The sequence below is a fragment of the Theropithecus gelada genome, chromosome 9 (assembly GCF_003255815.1).
Source record: "Theropithecus gelada isolate Dixy chromosome 9, Tgel_1.0, whole genome shotgun sequence".
NCBI lineage: Eukaryota > Metazoa > Chordata > Mammalia > Primates > Cercopithecidae > Theropithecus > Theropithecus gelada.
Window position 1 is genome coordinate 50,151,458 of NC_037677.1, and position 13,622 is coordinate 50,165,079.

Sequence of the window (13,622 nt, forward strand, 5' to 3'; positions counted from 1 at the left end):
AACAAAAACAAAAAAACTAAGAGTCTTTTAGCACATGTACCGCCCCTAGGATTTCCAGTAAACCAGCACCAGCCTGAAAATCACGTTCTCATTAAAGGATGGAAAGAAGAAAAACTCGACCCAGGCTGGGAACAACCCTACCTTGTGCTGCTAACCACCAAGACTGCTGTTCGTACAGCAAAAAAGGATAGACTCATCACACCCGAGTCAAGAAAGCGCCACCCCCTCCAGAGTCGCGGGCCATAGTTCCAGGGGAAAACCCTACCAAACTAAAGCTAAGAAAAATTTAACTCTTTTCATCTATTCTATTACTGTTTCTTCTTTCCTCATTCTATTGCTGGCCATCTAGTTATTAACATAACCAACTCAATTTTGCCTCAAACTATTGCATTTAATGCTTGCCTTGTTATACCCTGTGGGGACTTGCCAAGTCAAAGACAGCTTTCTACTTCAGAAAAGTACTTCTGTCCCTCCTGACTGTCCTCAGACTGGGCATTAGTAAACTAGGACCATTTATTCCAGGAAGATTTCGATAAAGACCCCAGTGCCAACCGGGAGTCTTGCCCCCGATGTACAGCTTTCATGCCACAGTTGGTCTAACGTTCTGTGGACCGCTGAAGAGCAAAGATGGACTGCCCCAACTGGTTTTTGTAATTTCCTAAAATCATACATTCATTTTACTAGAGGATCATAGAATTTAAAGACTTAAAACAAACTTTAGCAATTAAGACAGGATACCAAGATGCAAATGCCTGGTTAAAATGGATCAAATATTCCATCTGCATGTTAAATAAAAGCAATTGTTATGCTTGTGCACATGGCAGGTCAGAGGCCCAGATTGTCCCCTTTCCACTAAAGTGGTCCCCCAGTCGACCAGGTGTGGGCTGCATGGTAGCTTTTTTCCAGAATTCTACAGCCTGGAGTAACAAGTCATGCCAAGCTCTCTCTGCTATATCCCAAAGTCCAGCACCCTGTGGGTCAGCCCCCGAGGGCCATCCAGCCTCTGTCTCCCAACGCTAAGTTCACTTCATGTCTCTCACGACAAGGAGGAAACTTAGCGTTCCTTGGAGACCTGAAAGGATGCAGTGAGCTTAAAAATTTTCAAGAGTTTATCAATCAGTCAGCCCTTGTTCATCCCCGAGCAGATGTGTGGTGGTATTGTGGTGGACCTTTACTGGACACTCTGCTGAATAACTGAAGTGGCAGTTGTACTTTAGTCCAATTGGCTATCCCTTTCACCCTGGCATTTCATCAACCAGAAGGAAAAAAACATAAGACATCAAAAAGCGAGAGAAGCCCCTTATGGGTCTTTCGACTCTCATGTCTATTTAGATGCAAATGGAGTCCCACGAGGAATACCAGATCAATTTAAAACTGGAAATCAAATAGCTGCAAGATTTAAGTCAATATTTTGGTGGGTGACAGTTAATAAAAATGTAGATTAGATAAACTACATCTATTACAACCAACAGCAATGAGGTTTTCATGAATTAAAAGAAAAACTCACATTGGTCCCAGCCCTGAGGCTACCTGCCCTGACAAAACTCTTTACACTCTATGTGTCAGAAAGAGAAAATAATGGCAGTTGGAGTTTTAACTCAGACTGTGGGGCCCTGGCAAAGGCCATTGGCCTATCTCTCAAAACAACTAGACAGGGTTTCCAAAGGCTGGCCCCCAGGTCTAAGGGCCCTAGCAGCAATGGCCCTGTTAGCACAAGAAGCAGATAAACTAACCCTTAGGTAAACCTGAATATAAAGGCCCCCCATGCTGTGGTAACTTTAATAAATGCCAAAGGACATCATTGATTAACAAATGCTAGATTAACCAAGTACCAAAGCTTGCTATGCGAAAATCCCCACATAACCATTGAAGTTTGCAACACCCTAAACCCCACCACCTTGCTCCCGGTATTAGAGAGCCCAGTTGAACATAACTGTGTAGAGGCATTGGACTCAGTTTATTCAAGTGGGCCCAACCTCTGAGACCACCCTTAAACGTCAGTAAACTGTGAGCAACACATGGATGAGAGCAGCTTCCCCAAGCCCTGTAAAGTGACTCTGAAGAAGACGACAAGCCCTGCTGCAGTCACACCTGGAAGCTGACTGGTCCACACATGGCCGAAGCTTGAGGAAACTCATTGTGGAACTCATTTTCCTTAAAATTTGGACTTGTACAGTAGGGACTTCAACTGACCTTCCTCGGACTGAGGGCTGTTCCCAGTGTATACATCAAGTCACTGAGGCAGGACAAAAGGTTGCCATGGTCCTATTATTTTATGGTTGTTATAAGTGTACTGGAACTCTAAAAAGAACTAATTCGTATAATGTTATTCTATACAAGGTATGTAGCCCAGGAAATGACCAACCTGATGTGTGTTATGACCCATCTGAGCCTCCCATGACCACAGTTTTTAAAATAAGATTAAGAAATGATACGAGTAAAGTGTTAGCCAAAACAGAAAAAAAAAAAAAGGGTGCCCAAACAAGTCACCTTGAAATTTGATGCCTGTGCTGTCATTAATAGTAATAAGTTAGGAATAAGGTGTAGTTCTCTTAATTAGAAAAGAGGCTATATTGGCCAGGTGCGGTGGCTCAAGCCTGTAATCCTAGCACTTTGGGAGGCCGAGACGGGCAGATCATGAGGTCAGGAGATCGAGACCATCCTGGCTAACACGGTGAAACCCCGTCTCTACTAAAAAATACAAAAAACTAGCCGGGCGAAGTGGCGGGTGCCTGTAGTCCCAGCTACTCGGGAGGCTGAGGCAGGAGAATGGCGTGAACCCAAGAGGAGGAGCTTGCAGTGAGCTGAGATCCGGCCACTGCACTCCAGCCTGGGTGACAGAGCAAGACTCCGTCTCAAAAAAAAAAAAAAAAAGAAAAGAGGCTATATGGCAGAAAATAAGTACATCTGTCATAAATTAGGACTATGTGGAAATAAATGTAAATACTGGTCTTGTGTCATTTAGGCCACTTGGATTGAAAAAAAAAAAAAAAAAAAGAAACAAAATGAAAAGGATCCAGTCCATCTTCAGAAAGGAAAAAATGGTCCTTCCTGTATTAAGGGACAATGTGACCCTTTAGAGGTAGTAATAACCAATCCCCTTGATCCTTGCTGGGAAAAAAGGGAACAGGTAACCCTAAAAATTGATGGAGCTAGACTGGATCTTCAAATAAATATTGTGGTTTGAGAAAAAGTTTATAAATGCTGTCCTGAGCCAGTATTTCAAACCTTCTATGATAAACTAAAAGTGCCAGTACCAGAAATTCCAGGAAAAACAAGAAATTTGTTTTTGCAATTAGTCGAGCATGTAGCCGAGTCTCTCAATGTCACTTCGTGTTATGTATGTGGAGGAACTGTAATAAGAGATCAATGGCCATAGGAAGCCCGAGAATTGGTACCTACAGACCCAGTTTCTGATGAATTCCCAGCTCAAAAGAATCACCCTAATAATTTCTAGGTCCTAAAAGCCTCAATTATTGGACAACATCGCATAGCTAGAGAAGGGAAAGAATTCACTCACCCCGTAGGAGGACTTAGTTGTCTGAGACAGAAACTATATAATGGTACCACAAAAACAGTCACTTGGTGGAGTTCAAATCACACAGAGAGAAATCCATTCAGTAAATTCCCAAAGTTGCAAACTGTGTGGACCCACCCAGAGTCCCAGTGGGACTAGACAGCCCCACTGGATTATATTGGATATGTGGACATTGAGCTTACACCAAATTACCTGACCAGTGGGCAGGTAGTTGTGTCATTGGCATTATTAAACCATCTTTCTTCCTACTGCCCATAAAAACAGATGAACTCCTGGGCTTTCTTGTCTATGCTTCCTGCGAAAAGAGAAGCACAGCTATAAGAAATTGAAAAAATGATAAATGGCTCCCTGAGAGAATCATACAATGTTATAGACCTGCTACTTAGGCACAAGATGACTCTTGGGGATACCGGACCCCCATTTACATGATCAACCGAATCATACAGTTACAAGCTGTCTTAAAAATAATCACTAATAAAACCGGCAGAGCCTTGACTATTCTGGCCTGGCAAGAAACTCAGATGAGAAATGCTATCTATCAAAATAGATTAGCTCTCGACTACTTGCTAGGAGCTGAAGGAGGGGTCTGTAGGAAATTTAACCTTACTAATTGGTGCCTACACATAGATAATCAAGGGCAAGTAGTTGAAGACATGGTTAGAGATATGACAAAACTGGCACATGTGCCCATGCAAGTGTGACATAGATTTGATCCTATGGCTATGTTTAGAAAATGGTTCCCAGCGGTAGGAGGATTTAAAACTCTTATAATAAGAGTTATAATAGTAATAGGAACTTACTTACTGCTCCCTTGTTTGTTACCTGTATTTCTTCGAATGATAAAAAGCTTGATCGCTACCTTAGTTCACCAAAATGCTTCAGCACAAGTGTACTATATGAATCACTATGGATCTGTCTTGCAAGAAGACATGGGTAGTGAAAATGAAAGTGGGAACTCCCACTAATAAAATGAGTGAGAGTCTCAAAAGGGGGGAATAAGGGAGGAGACCACCCCTCATATTGTCTTATGCCGAATTTCTGCCTCCAAAGAAAGAAGAAGTAAAAACTAAAAGGCAGAAATGAAATCCATAGGCAGACAGCCCAGTGCCGCACCCCTGACCTAATCAGTTATGTTATCTATAGATTACATTGTATAGAAATGCACTGTGAAAATCCCTATCTTGTTTTGTTCCCATCTAATTAAAGATGCGTGCAGCCCCAAGTCATGTAACCCCTGCTTGCTCAATCAATCATGACCCTCTCACACACACCCCCTTAGAGTTGTGAGCCCTTAAAAGGGACAGGAATTACTCACTCGGGGAGCTTGGCTCTTGAGACAAGAGTCTTGCTGATGCCCCTGGTCGAAAAAACCCCTTCCTCCTTTAACTTGGTGTCTGAGGAGTTTTGTCTGCCACTTGTCCTGCTACAGTTTCACGTCTCCCTGTACCCTGGGTTGATCTGTCCACGACAGCATTGGTGGTAGGGCTACCCTGCCTCACTATGGCAGCAGCTAGCAGGCCTGCAGGCTCCTCCACAGGGAATGTGCTGAAATGTCATGATGTCCACTATGTCACAAAGATGACACTAGAAGGCAATGTCTTTCATTCTCCAATGGCCACTCTAGGTTGGTGTTGAAGCATGTGTGAAACCAGACCCTGGGCCCTTGATGGCCATACCCCCTTCACGTTTGGCCTTGCTCTCTCTCTCTCTCTCTCTCTGGAGTTTCTGTATTTTGCCCCCAACCCTTCACACCCAGTCCAAGTTTCAGCCTAAAGTGGGGGACTCAGGACCCTTGTATTTGGTGTCTTTCTACCTCCCCCACACTTGCTTAAAAAGCACAGGCTCCACAGCCACACGATCCATGCTCTAACCAGCGCTGTCCTATGTTTTAGCTGTGTGACCAGCACAAGTTGCTCAACTTCTCTGTGCCTTTGTTATTTTGAATGTAAAATAGTAGCTGCAGCTGTAGAGGAACAGATTCACTGGATGAGAGTGTAATGTTAAACGTGCCACGCAATATGAACATAATTTTTTATTATTTTAGGTGGCCAATTTTCAGAAGTGGGGTACATAGCTTTCCCTTCCTTTCTCAATTTTTCTTACCCCCCCATGTTTATTATAATTGAGTATTACAATAGTTAAGGATAAAAGGCTTTTACTTTTTTGAGACAGGGTCTCCTCTTACTATGTTGTTCATGCTGCAGTACTGTACCTATTCACGGGTGCAATAACAGTGCCCTGCAGCCTCAAACTTGTAAACCAAAAGTAAATTCTAAGCCCCACCCCCAACCAATGGCGTGGACTCCTCTTCTGGGCCAAGGGCATTCTAAAGTAAACCTGAAACACTAGTTCAGGCATGATGGGAATGGGTGGGAAGACAGGCCTCGTTACCCCCTCCTCCCTTTGGAATTCAGGCACAGTCGATCAGCATTAACATTAAAATAGAGACCTGAAGACTGACAAAAGACTCTTTGTAGCAATATGACAGCTAGCAGGCCCTGAAAAAATATGTATTTTACCCCCAAAATGTATTTCTTTGACATATTCTGAAATGGCGCTGCAAATCTGTCTCTTGAGGGGAAAATCAACATTCCATAGAGTTGATTTTCATCCTTTTCCAGGTCTTTTTCCTGATCCAGGAGAGAATTAACTAAGAGTCTAGTACCCAGTCTGATAAGAAGCATTTATAATCTATTCTCTCTGAAGCCTGCTACCTGGAGGCTTCATCTGCATAAGAAGAACCTTGGTCTCCATAACCTCTTATCTTAACTCACACAATCCCTTCAATTGATTCTAAATCTTTAGATAAACTTTCAACCAAATTGCTATTCAGAAAATCTTTGAATCCACCTAAGACCTGGAAGCCCCCCGCCCTTCGAGTTGTCCCACCTTTCTGTACTGAACCAATATACATCTTACCTGCATTCATTGAAGTCTTATGTCTCCCTAAAATGTACAAAACCAAACTATAGCCCAACCACCTTGAGCACATGTTCTCACAATCTCCTGAGTTCTGTCATGGGTCATGGTCATGCATATTTGGCTTAGAATAAATCTCTTCAAATATTTTACAGAGTTGAACTCTTTTCATCAACAAACTCTTGGGCTCAAGTGATCCTCTCACCTTAGCTTCCCAGGCAGCTGGAACTATAAGAACATGCCATCGTACCTGACTACGGAAAAAAGACTTTAGAACACTCAACTAACAAGGCCATTCTGACCCTGAAATTCTAGTGAAATTGAACTTAACACTGATCCAAAATGTAATACTTTTTCCCAGGATTTTTTTTTTTTTTAACTTCTGGATCTTTTTGGTTAACCTTGTAACCACTGGCTTAGATTTCCAGTTTCTGCAGAATTCTCATTATTTAATTTATAATATGATAATGAAGTTTATTTTTAAAATTATTTTTTGATAAATTATAATCATTTATTATTACGGCAGACACAGTGATGTTATATGTACACAATGTGGAATCATGGAATCAAACTAATTACCATATCCATCACCTTAAATACACATCATTTATAACATCTCCTCATTCCCCGCCACCCACCAGCCCCTGGTAACCACCATTCTACTCTCCGCTTCTATGAGTTTTAGATCCCATATGGAAATGAAAACGTGCATTGTCTTTCTGTACCTGGCTTATTTCTCTTAACATAATGTCCTCCAGGTTCATCCTTGTTGCTAGTAACAGAATTTCATTCTTTTTAAAGGCATTTTTTGAGTGGCATTCCATCATGTATATATAGCACATTTTCCTTATCCATCTGTTAATGGACAGTTAGCTTGATTCCATATCTTGGCTATCATGAATAGTGTTGTGATAAATATAGTAGTACAGATACCTCTTCGAGATACTGATTTCATTCCCCTAGAATACATAGCCAGTGGTGGGACTGCTGATCTTCCTTCCTTTTTCAACAGCAATCTGTCTCCAAAAAATACCCCACCTCCAAAAAGTACCCCACCTCCCACTTGTGCTCAAGGATAGCTGATACTGCTTTAATGGGGAACGACTATTTTTCTTGCCACAATTTGAGGCAAAGGAAGCACACACACTGAAATTTAGGTCCAAAGGACTGATCCTAGGCCCATATCCAAGTGCAGATTTTGACAGAGAAAGGTGAGAGGACAAATAGAGCAAGTGCGGGAGGAACTCGGGCAAGAGGGAGGGAGGTTGTGTAGAAAGGAAAATTAGCAGCACCAAAGCTTTCCTTCCTCTATTGCCAGTGCTTAGAGCTGGAAAACTGCAGGTAGGGCTGGAATGGATCCTGTTTGTCGGCGTCTGTTCTGCACTTTGCAATTTGACAGCAGGCTTCCCAGCAGACATGTGTCACCTTGCCTCAGCATTTTCACCCCCACACCTAGCACCCCCAGGAAAGGGCAGGGATGTGGGAGGTGCAGCCAGGGCCATGTACTCTGGGGGTAAACTTCAACCTCACAGAAGGAAGCCAGGCTAGGAGGACGCTGAAGGCCCTGGGTTCAGTTCCGCAGGGTGGAGAGACTCTGCTTTCCTGGGCCTTTCCACTAGTTCCAAGGTCTGGAAAGCTCCTCGTAAAGTGTTTCCATAATTTTCATTTTCTCTCCATTTGTACTTTGCCTTTAAAAAAAATTACTTAAGGGCAGCTATAATATACTAAAAAATATACCAAAAGCCCCATTTTCTTATCAAATGCCCATTTTTTTTCTGCCACTCAGAATTAACAACAGTGAAAGTCATGTCATAATTTCTCCAACTTCTTTTTAAATAACTGTTCTATTTAAATGAGGAAGGCAATCATGCTTGCATCTTCTGAGAAACAGTGTAGTTAAGGGTGGCGTCATTTGATTGTCACACAGCAGAGTCCTGGAGGACATTTTATAGCTTTTCAAGAATACCCACATTTTTGTCAGGGTCTTGCAGAGAAGGTTGGGTTCTCTGCAAAGGAGGTCAGGAACTCCCCATGATGCTACACATGCGAGCTGGGCCAGACATTCCCCTTTTCACAAAGTACCAACCTTTCTGAGCTGGCATGTGTGGACTCAGCTGTCTCAATATGCACTCCTCGTATTTGCCTCCTTCCTCTGAACTCCTGTGGCAATTACTCTGAATAAACCTTTTGTAGTTTCCGGATAATGATTTTATAATTACCTTGAGTCACTGAAGTGTGTTGCTATTTCTTATCATAATTTACTACTCTTGTACTACTTTAGAGTGTCTAATAAATGTTGATTTAATCTCTTAAAACAGTGGCTTCTAATGATTAACATTCCCCACCCACAGTAAAGGCTTCTGCCTTCAGCACTGCCTTCTCTCACTAGAATTAGATCCCTCCTGGCAACTGCCCACTCCCACTGCTCATTGAATGCTGTCTTCTAGAATGATGGGTTTCCAGCCATTCATCCTTGTGTTTCCCCACAGCTGGTGCCAAGAGTTCATTCCCTCAAGGTGTACCAAATGGAATGAACCTATTAAATCCCTCACTCTACTCACTAACAGATCACACCAAACCAGTAACGTGCCCTCTCTTAACGTCCATTTATATTCCTGTTTGGGAGTCATTCTGTGTTGCTGACCTCAGTCCGTTCAACCTGCATACTTAAAAGTACATAACTGGGCCTTCTCTCTTCCTCCCCCCATGCCACTATGTGAGGACACAGCAAGAAGGCTACCATCCACAAGCTAGAAAGTGATCCTTGACTGAGTGTGGTGGCTCACGCCTGTAATGCCAGCACTTCGGTCTCAGAAAAAAAACAGTGATCCTTCACCAAATACAGAACATGCTGGCACCTTGGACTTGGATTTCAAGCCTCCAGAACTGTAAGAAAATAAATTTTTGTTGTTTAAGCTTATAATTAAAAAAAAAAGAAAGAAACCTTCAAAAAAGTACATAACTGGGTGGGGTCAGCTTGTTTGTACTTCAGAAGATCCTCTCTGAATCATAAGTAATAGTTAGTTACTGAGGTCATTTATCAAAAGACAATGCTTTAGATACCTGTTCTTACAGGACAGTGAAGTATTAGAAAATCATGGGAAAAAGAAAACCACCGAAGAATTTTTTCCATTTTAAAATGCCACTGACTTTAAGACATTCTAGTTTTGAAAAAAAAAAAATCCTGAAATAGAATATGCACTTCAGAAGTGAAATGCAAAAAAATGCTGTATCTTAGAAATGAGATAATACAACTACTAAGCAAATAAAATAAACCTGTAGCATTCCTCCAATGAGATGGCCATGGGCCTGTTTTCTCTGTTGACTGTGTAAACACTCTGGACACATAGGTGAGAAAATCCACGTCAGCCATATGGAGGGTTAACTTGGAGGAATGATGGCCCACTGACACACCTGTGGGTCATCATGCCGCTTTTACAAAATTGCTCAGTGGAAAGCATAAATTGAAGGTTTAAAAACTACTAAACTTGTGTATACGGTTGTGAGAAAAAATGTCCATTCAGTCCTGCCAGAACACATCAATTTTATCTCTGAGTGTAGCCACAGGGATCCCCGCACTTCTATCTGTATCCAGGGAGGTTGTAACAACCTCACCACCCATCAAGCTCTCTATGGAAGGTGGAAGGCTGAGAGAAGTCCCCTGAGGAAGAAGACTGACATTGCACTGGGTGACTCTGATGCAAGCTGCAAACAAGGCGGAATAGGATGCTGAGGCTGAGGGGAAGAGCTTGTGCAAGGCCTCCCCTCATGCTAACTGGGCAGCAGCCCATGAGATGCGGGCAAGAATGGTCCTTATGATTCTCCTCCCCAACCAGTCTTCCATTTAGGTTCATTTTTGCTTCTGGCAAAAATACTCTCTTCATGGTTCTCAAATGTTAATGAATGTTCACCATCCATCTTCCTGAACCGCTTCAAAAAGAATCTTACTTTAAAGGCGCAAAGTCCTCAAGGTCGTAGCTTTCTAATCTATTCCTGAAAAATCGTTTCCATTTTGTGCTAGTTAAAAATGGAATGCATTTAAGGAAGGATTTCATGTTACTGATTAAATTGACCTTAAAAAATGGTTTGATTTGTAGCTCGGAGTGGACTGGGCAATACAACAAAGGACTATTTTGTACCCTAAGAAATAGATGTGAGGAAGGCACGATGATTTCCATTATCCTTCACTAAGGTCAATTTTTTTCACAAAAAACTAAAATGTTCATGTTCTATTTCCTTTAATTTACTCAGAATACTGATTCCCAAGATTTTAAAAGTGACTTACAATTTAATAGAACCTCAACCTATTTAATTTACATAGTGCTTCTGTAATTCTCAAACAAAATTTTACTTTTTCAACTTTTACTTTGGATTCATGGAATACCTGTGCAGGTTGTTACCTGTGTATATTGCGTGATGCTGAGGTTTGGAGTACCGATGATCTCATCACCCAGATACCGAGCGCAGCGTCCATTAATTTTTCAACCCTTGCCCCACTCCTTCCTCTAGGAATCGCCAGTGTCTACTGCTGCCATCTTTATGTCCATCAGTACCCAATGTTTAGCTCCCATTTGTGAGAACAGGAGGCATTTGGCTTTTTGTTCCTGGGTTAATTTGTTGTTTGTAATAGGATAATGGCCCCTAGCTAACTCTGTAAAGACAAGCTTGCTTTCTTTTATATGGCTATGTCAAACACGGTTTTAGATCTATCATCTATCTTCCCGGCATAACTGGTTAGGGAATTTGTCTGATTCTTCTTCCCAGCCATATGACCTTGTGCAAAGATCAAACTTTGGGCTAAGAGTTCAATTCAAACATCAGCTATTACTAGTGTAGCTGGGCCATCCTACCCCACTGGAATTATACAAGAATTGGGTATGACTCAGTTTCAGCACCTTTAACCTGGACACATCCCACCCAGATACAATTTCAAGGGAAACATGCCTACCCGTCTTCCTAGTTTTTTTTTTGCCCAGCAGGAGTGCAGTGGCACAATCGCAGCTCACCACAGCTTCGAACTGCTAGGCTTAAGCAATCCTCCTCGGTAGCTGGGACTTCAGGCATGCGCCACCGCATCCCGCTAATTTTAAAATTTCTTGTAGAGATGGGTTTGTTGTGCAGATTGGTCTTGAACTCCTGGGATCAAGCAATCCTCCTGCCTCAGCCTCCCAAAGCATTGGGATTACAGGCATGAGCCACCACGCCTGGAGGTTTTAACGTGTCAGGCAAAGCACACACCCGCAGCAAGTGGGAAATCCAGCTTCAAGACAATTTCCATTTCTTACCATCTTTTTCCACTTTGTCCATCTCTCCCTGCAACCCTCCTCCATCAATCATCCATTTTATAAAATGCCCATACTACCTTTTTCTATGTGCTTTACCTACTCTTACTCTCAGTCTGCATTTCATTTTGCTTACCTTTCTGTGACACTCATCCAATGGCCTATGGCCGTGTTTACACGGATTTGATATGCTTTAGAAGGCAATTACTTGTATTCATCATTGCCTCCCCTGGGCCCAGCTAGCACGGTACCTGTTACATAAAAAATTCATGTTTTCTGACTGTTCAGTAGATACCATTTTAAGCAACAACTCAAAGGGCCTTTTTCTTGGGATTATTTTAAAACGTTTCATTTATCCTTTAGTATTTCAGATGATGTCAGAAAATGAAAAATGGACATTTTCCTTTTTTACCTAAAGCCTATCACTTTGCAGGTCATTACACTTTGCTGTGAATGAGAAAAAACAAAACAAAACTACTCTGTGGTATGTTAACAAGAGCCAAGAAACTAGTGATTTTTTTTCTATTGCCATTTTACAACTAGTATATTTTACAAATGACCACATTTTATATATCAGCTTACCTTTTATATGTTATTTATTTTTTTGGAGACGGAGTCTTGCTCTGTTGCCATGCTGGAGGGCAGTGGCACCATCTTGGCTCACAGCAACCTCCGCCTCCTTGGTTCAAGCGGTTCTCCTGCCTCAGCCTCCTGATACCTGGACTATAGGTGCGCGCCACCACGCCTAGCTAATTTTTGTATTTTTAGTAGAGACGGGGTTTCACCATGTTGGCCAGGATGGTCTCCATCTCTTGATCTCATGATCCACCTGCCTCGGCCTCCCAAAGTGCTGGGATTACAGGCGTGAGCCACCGCACCCGGCCACCTTTTATATGTTATTTTACATAGTCTTCATTGGCTTAGCAAAGTCAGAAGTCCAATAACATAATGTCATTAACAACAACAACAACAAACGACCCAGGATGGGGGCAGTGGCTCAAGCCAGTAAAGCCAGCACTTAGGAAGGCCAAGGTGAGTGGATTGTTTGAGCCCAATTCGAGACCAAACTGAACCCCTCTACTTAAAAAAAAAAAGTAAAACAGTAAAAAACCCTTGGTTTTCTAGATAAACTGCCTGATACCATCACTGAAATTGTATCATTTTGTGTGTGAGTGATATTAATTTAAAAAAGACATAAACTTTGGGTTCTAAAAGGTGACTTACAGAAAACAAGGCACTTTAAGATCATACTGATATGGGTATCAGGATGGGGTGGAGAAAAACAGAAAATTGGCATTTACATTTTTACTAATAAAAAAAAGAGCATCAATAGCTAAGACTTATGTAATGCTTACTAAGTGCCTGCACATTTAACCGTAACCCTATAAGACAGGTTCCAATATATTCATTTTACAGGAGAGGAAACTGGGCACACAGAGGTTAAGTAATTTGCCCAAGGTCACATAAGAAATGAGTTGGGATTCAAATAGAGGTAGTCTAGCTACAAGTATCATGTACTTATCACATTGCACTATACTACACTGGCAAGAAACTAAGTTGCTTTCTTGAACAAATCCCTATTCAAATGGCATGCATATGATTCACTAGGAAAAATCAGACCCATCACCACCTGGCTGAAACCTTTGTTTCAGAAATAAGCATCCTATGTACTTGGAGATGATTATTACTTCTGGATTACTGTAATAAATATCTGTCAAAAATAGCAATCATCTCAGTCATCGTACAGACTTCTTTTCCTTCATTAAAGACATAAAGACTTCATAAAGACAAAAATAACTCTTCTGTATCAAAAAACTTACGAATGTCTCAAGAAAGTAATGGTGTAGCAGTGTAAGAGAAGTAAAATTCTGCTAGGGGAAACT